The sequence below is a fragment of the Podarcis erhardii genome (assembly GCF_964252035.2).
Source record: "Podarcis erhardii genome assembly, chromosome: 9".
NCBI lineage: Eukaryota > Metazoa > Chordata > Lepidosauria > Squamata > Lacertidae > Podarcis > Podarcis erhardii.
This window is the reverse complement of record NC_138512.1, coordinates 58,022,110-58,037,747: the sequence shown is the minus strand read 5'-3', so window position 1 is coordinate 58,037,747 and position 15,638 is coordinate 58,022,110. Positions and strand designations below refer to the sequence as shown.

Here is a 15,638-nt window from a genome sequence, read left to right as displayed (position 1 = left end):
TGAAAATTTGAAGCTATAATATGTGAGGAAAAATAATTAAGGATAAACTAACAGGATATGAATTTGCTGAACCAATTTTTAAATGGAATACAAAAAAGGGAGGCGTGAGGAAGTCAGGAAAATAAGTTAACTAAAGATGAGAAATTAAAAAAGAGGGATTTTTGTTTTCTGTTTTTTCTTTTTTCTATGTTAAATGTTTGTATTTTTGCATTTTTGTATTTTTGTGTTTTTGTATTTTTCCTGTGCTTTTTTTATCTGTTGTTTCATAACTTCTTTATTGTTAAAACTTAATAAAATATTATTTATATATATAAAAAAATAGATGATGAGCATTGCCAGCAGATTTTTCAATTTCAACCATCCATTTGCAGCGGAGTTTCTTTGTGCACGAGGTTCTCCGGATTGGGGCTGCAGTGTGCGACTCAAGTGAGATGATGAACAAGCTTTGGTCTATAGCTGTTAAAAAGTTTCAGGTTTCATTGCTGAGTACCATCCAATCCCCCATAAGTGGTTTCTTACAGGTCATCAGAAACCGAGAAGAATGACTGCCTCTCCCATTCCCTTCTCTTCTTTCGTTTTGAGCTTAAGTGCCATCGAGATGGAGGCAATAATGATTTTATACATCAGTATTGAGGGTGTGTGGGTTTCTTCCCCCACCCCCACTCTAATCTGCATGCAATCAGGTGCTCTCCTGATTTTAAAACTTTACCGTGTAATGATAGAGAAAATTATCTAGGGGCACCGGATGAAGTTTTCCAGTAGAGCTTTCTATCCACTTCAGTACTGCTGACCTGCTATTATGTTAATTTCAATGGTGTGTCTACCAAGGCAATTAAAATTCCAAGCGTTAAACTCATTATCAGCTTAATGTTCATATTTGCGTTTTAAGCTTGACTTCAGAACTCATAATCCCAGGCAAAAGCGTATACAAAATTCAAGCTGGTAAAATCTGGAATAGAATAAAAATAGGAAACAGCTCAGATAAGGCTAATGAACAAAACAAGAAAAGAAGTAGGTTGCTTCTGTAGGAGGCAGTCTGGGCATCAGGTCTGGAAATAAGCTGGTACAGGGTTCATCAATACGGTGGGAAAGGAATTTCACTGCAGTGAATTCACTTGATCTGTGCACTCTAGGTTAATATGTGGCTGGGACATAGTTGTTCTCCTACTAAGTTCCATGATATGGTGGACTAAGGACTCCTTCCTTCCTTCCTTGACAAATTGCAGCTGCTTGGATCAGCTCTTGTCTCACAACTTGGCAATATGTCTGCAATTCTCCCTTGAGAATGTTGCGATCTCATAAAGTACTATCGCTGTCAGGGTGTGGTTGTAGTAGGTGTGGTTGACCTACAGTGCTGCAGGTGTTACTGGAACTCCAACTCTCATCATCCCTGACCGCTGGGCATGCTGGCTGGGGCTGGTGGGAGTTGGAGTCCAACAATATCTAGAGGGTCACAAATTAGCCACCCCTGCCTTCCCTATGGTTTCATGGTGAGAGTTATGCCCTTGCAATCAATAATGAAAAAGAAGGCACTCAGCGGCCATTAGTCTGCCTTGTAAGTATTTTTTAAGTGTTAAAACATTTTAATTACTAAATCCAATTACTAAAGTTTTTCCCCTAGATGAGGAAGCATAATGCCTTCACTCCAGCTCAGACTTGTTTGCCCTTAACAATGTCAGCACATAGCTTAATCTGATTGGCTGTGTGGCATTGCGACATCATCCTATTCATTATGCGATCCTTAACTGTCTGTGATCATTCTGAGAAGGAGAGGGGAGTTTGAACCAGAAAAGTGTGCTGCTGAGGCTGTTGCAGATGGTGGAATAAATGGCACCAGACAGGATCAAGGAAAACAAACGCTCACACGTTTAAGGGATTTGGAGAGGAAATGCCACTCTTGGGAAAGAACTACTTTCCCCAGCAAATTAAATTGGGTTCTACTCAGTACAACCTGAGCTTTAAGGTATCTAAAGGCACACACACAATGTTACTAGTTGGCAGAGGTTACTGTGACCAGCATTTGAGGTAAATGTCATCTGATTATTAGAGGTGGCCATATTTTGAAATCACTCAAACTGGAAAAAGCAAGATGCCTGAGGCCGATTCGCAGAGCCCCATGCCCAGACCTCACTCCCATGCTGTCTTCTATCAGTATGTGCCAAGGATTTATGAAAGCCAGCCCCATTAGCCCTGCCTTCTGTATATTCCTTGCAGACCTCTAACCTGAGGGCTGTGCCAATTTTGCCTTCTAACGCAAAACACCATTGAACACCAGTTACAGTTTGTTGTTGTCATAAGGAATTAATGCAGAGGAGCTTTGGATTGAAAAGGATCGGGAGTAGTCCCTGTAATCAGAAAACTGGCCTCTGAGGAAGGAAATATATGAGATTCCATAGCATCCATGCCATATCCCCCCCTCCCGTAAGGTTGGGGTGCAATTGTATAAAGTCAGCCAGCCATATGTCATCAGCATATTTAACTTAAATAAATCCACAGCTGAGAAAGTGATCAGTGGGTCTAAGCCAGTTCCTAAGCAGAGAGAGATTTTAATGGCTTTAAGGTTAGCGCTATTTGAAATACAAATATTTTCATGTTATCTTAACACTGTGCAACCGCCTCCAAAATGATTTCAGCGTGATTCTGCTGCGGCTGACAAGTGCGAGTTTTAATTTCTCTACTAATTAGCCCAAAGCAGGGGCAGTGTGAAATGCGAGTGATGCTTTAATTTGGTGCTGTGTTAGTTTATATTTGCGCTCGTCGGAGTTCTCTTTTCTCACAGTTAATGAATTCCTGGCATCTCCTGGAACCAGGGAGGACTGTGAAGGCCAAATGACGTGCTGTGTAGACCTCCATGTAACTTCTGCCTCTGCCAGGGGCAACCCAATATGTTTTGCTGCCTGAGGCAAAGCAAGTATAAGGACATAAGAACTTGCCCTGCTGGATTAAGCCACCACTCTCTTCTCACAGTGGCCAACCAGATACCCATGATTATTAGCAACTGGTACTCAGAGGCACACTGCCTCTGGGAGCAGAGCTGGAACAAAGCCAGCATGGCTAGTAGCCATTAATAGATGTATTCTCCACTAATTTCTCTAACCCTCTTTTTTTTTTTAAACAAACCTAAGGTAAAAGGTAAAGGGACCCCTGACCATTAGGTCCAGTCATGACCGACTCTGGGGTTGCAGCGCTCATCTCGTTTTATTGGCCGAGGGAGCCGGCGTACAGCTTCTGGGTCATGTGGCCAGCATGACTAAGCCGCTTCTGGCAAACCAGAGCAGCACACGGAAACACCATTTACCTTCCCACCAGAGCAGTACCTATTTATCTACTTGCACTTTGACGTGCTTTCAAACTGCTAGGTTGGCAGGAGCAGGGACCGAGCAACAGGAGCTCACCCCGTTGTGGGGATTCAAACCGCCGACCTACTGATCGGCAAGTCCTAGGCTCTGTGGTTTAACCCACAGCACCACCCGCGTCCCCAAACAAACCTAAGCATACACTTTATTAACAACTCTTAACACATCGAGTTCTTAGAACATTCAGTGTAACCAATGTAATCACAATGTAAATAAATAATTTAAATATATAGGTAAAAGTGAATAAATCTGCATATAAACAATTAATATAAAAACGAAAGGGAGCACTTTCTTCCCAATGAGCTTATTGCTCTTACTATATAGTGCTTTCCCCTCTGGGGCACTATTATTTGACAATACAAAAGTCACTATGCTCTAAACAAGCAATCTTCTTCTCATTGCAGAATTCAGCTCTGTCTATGCGGGACTTGGGGTTTTCTGTTGTCTGAAGCCATTCTTGAAGTTGTCGCACCTTGACAGTAGGACCCTGGATTTGGCCTTGCACAGTGCCATAGTCAGTATTCTGCACCCAGCCAACGACACCCAACTTCTTTCCTTCAGTCTGTGTGTTTTTGCAGAAAAACACCCCTTGGACTTTTCTCTAAGCCTCTTTTAAAGGCATCCAAATTGATGGCCATTGCTGCCTTTTGTGGGAGCAAGTTCCATGGTTCAATTATGTGCTTCTTTGAAAAAAGTACCCATTTTTGTAAGTCTTCCAATATTTAGCTTCATTGAATGTCCCTGAGAGGTGAAGATGATTTCCAGCAACTGGCATTCAGAGCCATACTGCCTCTTAAAGAATATAGCCATGTTGGTGCCTCACCTCCTTCCCATGTGCAACAGCTGACTGACATTTGAAAGGTGGGTCTACCTTACACATTACAAACCAAAACACAGCTGTCCTTTGAATTTTGCACTTCCCCAAATTTTGTAATTTCAGTTCTCCGGCCAAGTCATATGTCTGAAAAAATGCATATGGTAGAGTAAAAGGTGTCTAGAGACGCAGCTATGAATGAAATCTGCATTATGTCAGGGAACAATGTCTTGCAAAAATGTGCATAATATTGCAAAATTACATGCAAACATGTGTCTATTAGGAGAAGTTCACAGTGAAATGCTGATGAATTCTTGTGATTTTTTTTTTTAATTTTGAAAAAATTGCAAGCTTATGTGGAGAGCGGAAACCTTGGGAAATGAGAAACTGAAAGAAACCAAAATTAAGAGATTCACCCTTGCGACTGAGATAAAAGCTAATGTCCACAACTGACACCGGAGCTTCCTCGGCTGATTCCAGCCCCTGCTCCAACCATGTTTAGAAAACAGAGGATTATACAGCGCATTGCAAGCAACTTGCTTTTCAGTTGCTCCTTCTCGGTTGCCCTGGCAACTTCAAGGGTAAAAAGAACATTCTGACTTGGAGAATACTCTCTGTGTGTCTGTGTGACTGCATGTGGGGGTGTGCGAGTGCACAAGCTCTCAATACAAATACACGCAGTGCCAGTGTGTGCACCTCAATGGAGAACTTTTACTACTTTGTGAAGGGAACTTTCCAGGGTTTGGTGGTTTTGTTCCCTTTCTTGGAGTGTGGGGCGGGGACTTCATGTAACGCCGTGTGTGGGAGCGAGAGCTGGGCACATAAAGGCTACTGTGCTTTCAGGGATTCCAGAAGGGGGTTCGGAGGAGCTGGGATGTGAAAGGAGGGAGCCTCCAAAGCCCAATTCTCTGCTCTGGGTTTAGAACAGGAGCTCTTTCCCACACTGTTTTTAAATGAGGCAACCAAGCAGGTGTCCCTATAGATTGCATGACATTGAGAGAAACCCGACGCGCAGTCAATATTCCCGAATGAATGGGAGAAGAGAATCTTACCAGATGCAGTTGATTAGGTTGTCTTCCCACCCACTCGCCTCACCCCAGTATTCAGGAAAATGTACATAAAAGAGGAGCCTGCTGAAAATGAAGTTTCGCACAAAATCCTTTTGCCTTCATTATATTCGCATAGCCACCAGGGCTGGATCTAGACACATCAAAGAAGCGTTTCAGTTAAACGTGTTGTAAACTTTGTATGAGAAATCGCGTTGGCAAACATGGAACTCCACAGCGCCATCTGGCGTCACAGTGTTGTAATAGATATACAACACATATAAAGCGCTTTTTCTTTGCAAATGTAGCTGAGTCCTGGATTGGGGCTAATGAAGTATAACATTGAAGCAAGTGCAGGGGATTTTAAAAAATGGCTAGAAAACCCTATGTATCTGTAGTTCTCAGCAGGTCCAGCCAGCAATATTTCGTAGACTCAGTTGCTCATGCAAGAGTGAAGAAGGGCAGGGATGAATGTGGCAGCAATTGAGGGCCAAATAAGATGCAATGGAACACATATGACTGCCATTGGAAACAACAGCTATACAACTAGGAATCTCTCCAGACATTAGAGCTCTGCAAAGGAGCCACAATTCAGTTTAGCGCCTGATTCAGCTCCAATCCTGATCAGGCCCTGATCTGAGGCAAACTGCTCCTACCCAGCCCCAAACCAAATTGGGGGCATTGTTCAGCACTAGGTTTGGGTGGGGAGAAAGAGATGAAGATAGGCAATCTTGCCCTCATCATCATCTTCTCTCCCTTCACCAACTGACTTCATCTTTAATTAGTGTTCAAAACCCTGATTAAACATGCAGTCTGACAAAAGTAGGACTCCAGGCCCATCCTTTGGGTTTTCTTCGTTCTTGCAGCACTGAAGATGTTTGCCATTCACAGTTTTGCCATTAAAGTGACATAAAGGGTTGACCTGGTAGCAAACCAACTAAAATGTGCCTATTCCTTAGTTTTCTCACTGTCCATAGTGATGTATTATGTGACGGAAGTGTTGTAGTTCAGTTGTGAAGCATCTGCTTTGCATGAAGAAAACCCGGAGTTCAATACCTGACATCTCCAAGTTGGACTGAAATTCTGGAGAGCTGCTGTCCCTCAGTGTCAATGACACTGAGCTAGCTAGATCCATGACCTGACTTCGTGTACGGCAGCTTCCTCTCTTGGAAAGCTATATTCCTGTGAAACCTTTAGTTTTACTTCTGTAATGATGATAAGACCAAAAACAACCCTTCTTCCAGATGAGGGGTCCACTGCAATGAAGGATTCCCCAAAGATGTTCTCTGCTCCCCACCACCACCACATAAAAAAAAAAAAAAAATAGTAGTAAATACTGGCATGGCTTTGATTCAACTGCAAGTGTTCCTTTTGGGTTCACAGACATTTACAACTGATAAATTATCTTGTACGAATCTTCATTTTCCCAGACACTAAGATGTTCCCAAGGAAACTGCTTTGACATCTGTTTTGTTGCGAGGGGAGATCACTGTGAACTTGTGCTGTTTTAGTGATATGTTTATTTGCAGAAATTGTAAATTAAGCTTATTTTCTACAAATGTAGAGACCCGTTCCTGACCTTCTACTAGAAATCGCCGCCAGACTGATTTGTCAGGTCTCTGAAGTGGTGGCAGAATTCCCACAGCCCAAGATTCCATTCCATGTAGAAGATTTTGCTGAAGTAATATTGCCATCTACTATGAGATAAACTTTGCCCACAGCTTTGACTGTCAGGTGTAAAAACGGCATATTTAAAACAACAACAGTTTATTTTTTCCAATAATTAAGATGTCTTTGTCAAGAACAAAGCTTTACTGCAGATTGAAGTAAAAGAGGAGAGAGCTAAACTTTGAACCTGGTTTCAGACTACAGATGGAGAAGAAATTTGATTCAGTTTTCAATTAATGCCAAACCTACATAACTCATACTTTTCAAAATGATCAACTGAAACACAGCCATCCTCCAAAATTCGCTATGGAATTCTCCTGCCAAGTAATGGGTACAAAAAATCACTGGGGTAAACTGTGCATAAAAAACACACATATTAGTTAAAATAACATCTAAAAATGTCATCATATTATGGGGGGTTGCTTCGCAAAGCTATGCAAGTTAGGCAGAATTGTATGCAAACATGTATGTATCAGGATAAATTTTCATTAAAATGCTGGTGTGTGGTTGTTTTTTTAAAAAAATGCAAGCTGATGTGTAGAACTGAACCTAAGGTAATGGGAAAGTAAGAGTAAGAAAAATCAACAGATTCAGGTAGGTAGCCGTGTTGGTCTGACGCAGTAAAAAAAAATATTAAAAAATTGTCCAGTAGCACCTTAGAGACCAACTAAGTTTGTTCTGGGCATAAGCTTTCGTGTGCATGGACACTTCTTCAGATACCCAGAACAAACTTAGTTGGTCTCTAAGGTGCTACTATAGGGACGCGGGTGGCGCTGTGGGTAAAACCTCAGTGCCTAGGACTTGCCGATCGTATGGTCAGCTGTTCGAATCCCCGCAGCGGGGTGAGCTCCCATCTTTCGGTCCCAGCTCCTGCCCACCTAGCAGTTCGAAAGAACCCCTAAGTGCAAGTAGATAAATAGGTACTGCTCTATAGCAGGAAGGTAAATGGCGTTTCCGTGTGCTGCGCTGGTGCTGGCTCACCAGAGCAGCTTCGTCATGCTGGCCACATGACCCAGAAGTGTCTTCGGACAGCGCTGGTTCCCGGCCTCTTAAGTGAGATGAGCACACAACCCTAGAGTCGGACATGACTGGCCCATACGGGCAGGGGTACCTTTACCTTTTAAGGTGCTACTATGGGACATGGGTGGTGCTGTGGTCTAAACCACAGAGCCTAGGACTTGGCGATTGGAAGGTCGGCAGTTCGAATCCCCGCGATGGGGTGAGCTCCCATTGTTCGGTCCCAGCATGCACACTTCTTCAGATACCCAGAACAAACGTAGTTGGTCTCTAAGGTGCTACTATGGGACATGGGTGGTGCTGTGGTCTAAACCACAGAGCCTAGGACTTGGCGATCGGAAGGTCGGCAGTTCGAATCCCCGCGATGGGGTGAGCTCCCATTGCTCGGTCCCAGCTCCTGCCAACCTAGCAGTTCGAAAGCACATCAAGTGCAAGTAGATATATAGGTACTGCTCCGGCGGTAAACGGTGTTTCTGTGTGCTGCTCTGGTTCACCAGAAGTGACTTAGTCATGCTGTCTGCAGACAAACGCCGGCTCCCTTGGCTTATAGAGCGAGATGAGCGCCGCAACCCCAGAGTCGTTCGCAACTGAACCTAACGGTAAAGGGTACCTTTACCTTTACCTTTACCTTTAAGGTGCTACTGGGCAATTTTTAAAAAATCAACAGATTTACTCACCTCCAATTCGGATGACATGCTACGCCAAAGGACTGGGAAGGAACAAAATGGCTGGGACCTCCTACCAATGAGCAGGAAAATTTACACATTTGTGCTAAGCTTAGCAGTATGTGCGACTGCAGCCAGTGTCTTAGAATATGAGTATACTCCATTTCAGCTGTCTGGGTGGGATGAAAGGCCATCTATCTGAGAGCATCCCTTGAGTCAGGCAGAGATTGCACAACAGGATAGGCAAGCACTGCCCATGTGACTGTGTGTGCCTACAGGCAGACATGTTATGCTCTATGTGTGTCAGGGAATCATGCATCATTCCTGTAACTCATCATGCATTCAACTTGGATGCTGGGCTGCGGTCATATGTTAACTGACCCTGAGTAATTTTTTGATCGAGTTACATGTATGCATCCATGTGTGAATGAATTCACAGATTCAGTCTCGACTAGGAATGATAATGCTTTGCGTGCAGAGTCCCAGGTTTACAATCCCTCACATTTCCAGGTAGAGCTGGAAGACCCAAAAGCCCACTGCTGCCAGCCAGTGTCAACAATGCTGGTGTGTGTGTGGTCTAACGGTAGAAGGCAGCTTCCTATGTTCCTAATTTGTACACTTTCCTCCTTTTCTACACATTTATCACAGATTTCCCCTTGTCTTTTCTTAAAGCCCAGAATACATTGCACCTCCAGGTCCCCCTTCTCTTTGACATGCGCTCTCTCTCTTTCTGTGTCTCTCTTTCACCCCACCCCCACCCCATCCCACCCTCTCAAAGGAGCGATCCATGCCTGAACAGTCAGATGCAGGGCAGGATGAGATGTAGAAGCCATACAACTGCCTTGTCCGGGCAATTTTCTTGGAAAGAACTGAGGAGAATTTTCATCTGCTTTGCTGGTTGAAATAGGATTTTGTGGAGACCTATAAATTTTCTGGTCCATCCTATTCCAGTAAATATATAGCCTAGAGTTTGCAGGCAGCATTTCAAACTTCACATGTGCATTGCACACGATTTGCTTGGAATAGGGTGGCATTGTGTCCAATTTAGCCATGCACCCATATATTTATTTACCTACTTACTTAGTTTCAACTTCCATTATAACATAAGGAAAGCCTGCCAATTTTTTTCATAATGGGAGGGAAGGGGGAATGGAATACCTGGAAATGGATTTGAAATACTCCATCCTGTTCAGGCTATCAGACCCCCTATGGCTGTGTTGCTATCAGCTGAAAGTCAGAAAACTCTGAACCTGTTAAAGAATCAAGAAGATTCAAAACAATAACAGCAACAAAGACGATGCAAACTGCATTATGCGTAATAAAGGAATGAATATCTGTAGGGAATACCAAGGTTGAAACTGGGGAAAGAGGTGGGGGGAACCCTCTGCATTTTCCTCGACTGTCATAGATTTAATGATACATTTCATGGATTCCAGGAAATCCATCCATTTCTAGAAATCCGATGAAATTTATTTTTTCACCTGAATCCACGTGAAATCATTTCCCCCCTCTGGGAGTCCCCATAAAATCGCCACATTTCCTTATCAGACCATGAAATTATAGAGAATATTGCAAGCTTGCCTGGTGCATTGGGAAATGATAGGCTGGGCTCCTGAATTTGTGCTGGTGTCACTAGCTGAAGTTCCCTCTCACAGCAACATTGTACTACTAAAGGATGCGAGCTCAAAGGTGAGGCAAATCAAACAGAACACTGTGGGAAAGTGTCCCTGTTCAACAGTCCAACATTTCTCTTATATTCTAGATATTTAAAGATCAAGCTTGCACAACAACAGGGCACACAGCTTCAGGCTGCCATCAAAATGGAGGTCCAGAGTCAAGTTTTCATCTTGCTCCATCTTGCTGCCATCATGTTGTGCAAATTTTCCCTGCCTCCACCACTGGGAGCCAATGATATTGACTAGGATTCCATCTTCTTTTAAAGGGCCACTCTCCTGCAGTCAGTCTAGGGGATTGCTTGCATAATCCTCTTATACTCCCCACCCCAAGGGAATCCCTATCCAGTTGTTGTTGTTGTTGTTGCTGTTGTTGCTGTTGTTGTTGTTGTTGTTGTTGTTGTTGATGATGATGATGATGTTGTTTAGTCGTTTAGTCGTGTCCGACTCTCCATGACCCCATGGACCAAAGCACGCCAGGCACTTCTGTCTTCCACTGCCTCCTGCAGTTTGGTCAAACTCATGCTGGTAGCTTCGAGAACACTGTCCAGCCATCTCGTCCTCTGTCATCCCCTTCTCCTTGTGCCCTCCATCTTTCCCAACATCAGGGTCTTTTCCAGGGAGTCTTCTCTTCTCATGAGGTGGCCAAAGTATTGGAGCCTCAGCTTCAGGATCTGTCCTTCCAGTGAGCACTCAGGGTTGATTTTCTTCAGAATAGAGAGGTTTGATCTTCTTGCAGTCCATGGGACTCTCAAGAGTCTCCTCCAGCACCATAATTCAAAAGCATCAATTCTTCGGCAATCATCCTTCTTTATGGTTCAGCTTTCACTTCCATACATCACTACTGGGAAAACCATAGCTTTTACTATACGGACCTTTGTTGGCAAGGTGATATCTCTGCTTTTTAAGATGCTGTCTAGGTTTGTCATTGCTTTTCTCCCAAGAAGCAGGCATCTTTTAATTTCGTGGCTGTTGTCCCTATCCAGACTCCTATGTAAATATGGCCTCTGGCTTAGATTATAGGAAAGCCTGGTTTTAAAAGCCTTCAGGAAAGGAACCCATCCATAGCAAGGACATAGGTTGTTGTTTTTTAATGCAATTGCTATTTTTGATTGTGTTAACCTGCATGTAATTATGCAATTATCCACAAATATTTTATGGGCGTTTTGCATATCTAAATAATTAATTTTAACAATTGATAGGCCTCTTTGATTAGTATTTTCACAGTGCAGCATGGCACACATTTGTCATCTTTCCCGTGATTAGTTATAATTTGGTATTTGTTTTATGCAAAGTGTTTTTATTGCGTGCTTGGCAAGGGGTGTGCGGAGGTGGGGGAAAGAAATATGTTTATCCACTCTGCAGACAAGCCTTCTCTCTATTGTTGTAAATAGACTTTTGCTGTATTGTGACATGTATTGTAATTTATGTCATTCCTCCTCTGATACTGGGTGTTTGAACACGCATCAAGGACACCCTTCCTCGTATGAAAGTACCCTTTGTTGCAGCTCATCTTTGATTTTCAGATCAAAAGCTAACTAAACAAATAAAATGCTAGGGCCCATTCAATAAGGCATTTAATTTTATTACTCCCAAAACAAAATGAGGTGCAGTTCAATCAGCACAGAAAGGTCAGAACATCATATAAATGCCACACACTGTTGTGTCCACTCAGCCTTCCCATTCTGAAACTATCAATATCCTAACGTAAGACGCATTCTATTAAATAGCGCTATAATTAATGGTGCCATATTTGACCTACCAGCGACATGCAGTTGTCTCTTGGATGCTTGCAGGAAAGTCTCCATAAGAAAGGAGGGTCTGCCATTTTAGGTGGCAGCTCTGCTGGATGATGCTTCACACTTTCTAAGCTAGATTTTCCCAAACTTGGGTCTCCATCTGTTTTTGGACTACAATTCCCATCATTCACAACAACTGGTCTGGCTAGCTAGAGATGGTGGAAGTTGTAGTCCAAAAACAGACAAAGACCCATGTGTGGGGAACCCTGCTCTAAGCCATTGAAAGTCCCAGGAGATAGTTCCAGGGCCAGCCCAGATTGCTGCCAGAATAACAAGCTGAATCCCTCTCTTGTCAACTCACCCATCAACATGCAGAGTGCCCAAGTCACATTGTTATTGCGCCTCAAGCAGCTAATCTCACAAGGGGAAGGGCAGTAGTAGAGCATGTGTTATGCATGCAAAAGGTCTCAAGTTCAATTGCTGACATCTCCACGTAGTGCTGAGAAAGGGTCCTCTACCTACCCCAGAGATCAGCTGCCAGTCAGTGTAAACAATATGGATTTAGATGGGTTCAATGGTATGACTTGTCATCAGGCACCTTCCTATGTCCCTAAGTGTCCATTCCTCTCCCTTGCAGTAAAAATACCACAATAAGAGCTGTTGAAGTTAGCGATTTGCCACCCTTTCATAACACCCCATCTCAGCTGAAAGATGCAGCTCCCTCACTCTGCCTAACGATAGGGTCGGCCTGGGTCAGTTGCCATTGTGAGGATAAGAGCACTGAAGGACTCAAAGCCCCTTTTGCAATAAAGCTGCATATAAATGCACAGGATGGCTATTAGGGAAGGCGGCACACAGTTTTCCAGTGAAGGGAAGCAGGATGGGGAAATTCATGGGGCGGGGGTAGATAAAGGAGGAAGAGACATAGGAGTGGATCCACACTAGGATAGTTGGACTTCGTTCCCATTGAAGCCAATGGGAGTTACGTTAATACTATCATGCCCGATTAATTTCAGTGGAGCATAAGCTCAGCTAACTTAAAACCATAGAGTTGGACTAGATGAGCTTCAGGATACCTTCCAACCCCATTCAATGCAGGAATCCTCCTCACAGCCATTTGTGGGTGAGCTCAAACCACAAACCTTCTAATTAACAGCCAAACACACTGAACCATTGTAGGGCTACTGTTTTGGAGGCAGTCACACATCTCTTGTAGGGCGGGCCCCACGTTAAAAAACACACACCCTTATTTGATTTAATGGTATGAGTTTTGTGTAACAAATTGATTATATCTGCAAAAGCAATTGTTCAGAAGCACAACACATATTTGCTTCATTTGTAGAGCTGATAGTAGACTCATTTTCAGACTGTGGATCCTTATGTAGCCTAGAGGGAGGGAGTGGACTAGGGAATGGAATGGAGTATCCTGGAATGGGTCATAACTTGCTGGCTGGAATCTTGAAAAGGAACATTCCATACTGCAATGATTTTGTTGCATATCCCATTTGTCACCTTAGAAGAGGCAACCCATTCTGTATGAGAGAATGCCTCTATTACGATGTTTGCCATTTCTCGTTTTTTAAGTTTTAACCATAACAACTTTTTTTTACAAATCTGTCACCCAACTTCAGAACAATCTTTATTTGCATCAGCCACTAGCCATAGTAATAAAATAAAATGTACTGAAGATAGAGGTAAAAACTTAACTATACAAAATACATTTAGGAGGTTTACATCAATAATCAAACAATAGATCTTATTCTAATTGCCCCCATTAAAAACCTTGCAGTTTTTTGCCACCTAACTTATTGAGGGCACCTTTTCAAATGATTAAAGGCATTAAAAAAAAAATCTATTAACTTATTAATTGAATAGCAATTGTGGCTTGCAAAATTGCATATTAAATATTGCAGACCTTACCTTCTGTAATGTTCAGCTCTGCCTTTAATAAAGACAAGTTGGGCCCTTTCATCATAAGACATTTCTACACCACTGTATGTGACGTATTCTTTCCCTAACAGGTATTTTAACCACTAGGAGCTATAGATCTCAGCATTCAGCACTCAATCAACACAAAAAGCTCAGTTTCAAGCCTCACTCCTGACTACGGGCATAAAATGCAGTGATTCTCCAAAGGATTAAGTTGCTGCTCAGAATTCATGGTAAAAAAACCCACAAACGCTTTGTAGAGTTTGGGGAGAGGGGACTTAGCCTTTGTAGTAATTTTGGCTGCCTAACAGGGTACATCAAAAGCTGCAACAACCACCATTCAAAAAACCCTCAGTTGCCTGAGTTTCTCCTGCCATTCACGATCCATTCCAAGAGAAGCATTTTTATCACAAAACCCAGTGGCAACTTGTGTCTCTGGAGCATATAATCGATTCTTCCTCTTTCAACATTTTATTCTTCTAAAATTTTAATTGGCCCTGCTGCTTACAAGTACAGTGGGATCTGATGTGCATATGTTCCTTCATGCTCTGGTGGGATTGCCCAGGATTTCCTAAGGTATCCCTCAGAACAGGTGCTGAAACCTTCTACTGTTCCTGAGCAAGCTCCAGTTTATGCACATGTCAGTACTGGACAACACCTCTCCGCAGCTCTGGGACACGTTCTCTGTTACCATTGGTAACATTTGACCTTGCTTCTATCATGGGTTTCAACAGGGGTGGGGAACCTCTGGCCCACAGGCCAAATCAGCCTGCCAGACCTCATTTGGTCCACCAAGTCATTTCAGCCAAGCCACGATGTGAGATGCGAGGCAGGTAACGACAAGACTTCCTGCTGAAAACTGATTGGCAGCACCTGCAAACATCTGTGCCTTTGCCCACATGGCTTGATTTCAACAGGTCACTTGACATCATTGTGACATCAGGTGATTGACAGGTGGGTGGCCCAGTTGTCAAGTTGGCCTACAGTGGAGGATGGTTTGATTTTCTTGCTTGTTTGTTTGTTTCTGCAGTTTGTGTTAAAGTTAACACTAATCAGGACACTATAACTGTTAAGTTGTGGGTGAACATATCAGACGACACAGTGATTCTTCAAACAGCTCTTGTTTATTCACAGGCCAGGACAGAACTGAACTGAAGGGTTCAGTTAGCCTGCTTATATAGAGCTCCAGTACAATGTAACTGTAACAATTTTCTAAAACTATCCAATCACTTCAGTGTTAAAAACTTCAGTGTTAAAAGTGAAGTTACGTAATTTTTATTATTATTTATATATGGTTAAAATTAGTTAATCATAACGAATGGATGTAGCAACTACTGTGGTTTTTTTCCTCTTTGTTATTGTTGAATTCTAAATAAAGTATTACTGAAAGCCCCCCCCCCAAAAAAAAGAGTCAAGTTTGGTTAAGAAATGCCATAAATAAATAATATAAATCATTGGTTACAGAGCACCATGCAATAAACTGCTGTTTGGTTGGTATCAGTCTATACTATGTATCTGTCTACATACACACACACTTGATTTTCTACCATGGATTGTGAATATGTGGGCCAGCATGTTTGAAGTCTGTGGGTTCTCCCTACCACCACCTGTCAGTTTTCTCTCCTAGGCTCAGGCGAGAGAGAAAGGAAGGCTTGAATCAGGTTCTGTCACTCAATAAGCTCTCTGGCTTGGACATGATCCTTCTACGGCTGGTTAAGCCAGCTTTAGGGC

The 15,638-nt window shown here is 42.9% G+C and overlaps 1 long non-coding RNA gene across 2 annotated transcripts; it reads left to right on the top strand.

Moving 5' to 3' along the window:
- Positions 1-1,779: 1,779 nt before the first annotated feature.
- On the top strand, positions 1,780-5,049 carry LOC309350476. 2 transcript variants are annotated; one of them, XR_014160416.1, is made up of 3 exons: positions 1,780-1,963; positions 4,083-4,217; positions 4,522-5,049. It is a non-coding gene; the product is annotated as an uncharacterized lncRNA (long non-coding RNA). The 2 variants fall into 2 exon arrangements; XR_014160417.1 differs by having other exon boundaries at positions 1,780-2,151.
- The last annotated feature ends 10,589 nt before the right edge of the window (positions 5,050-15,638 follow it).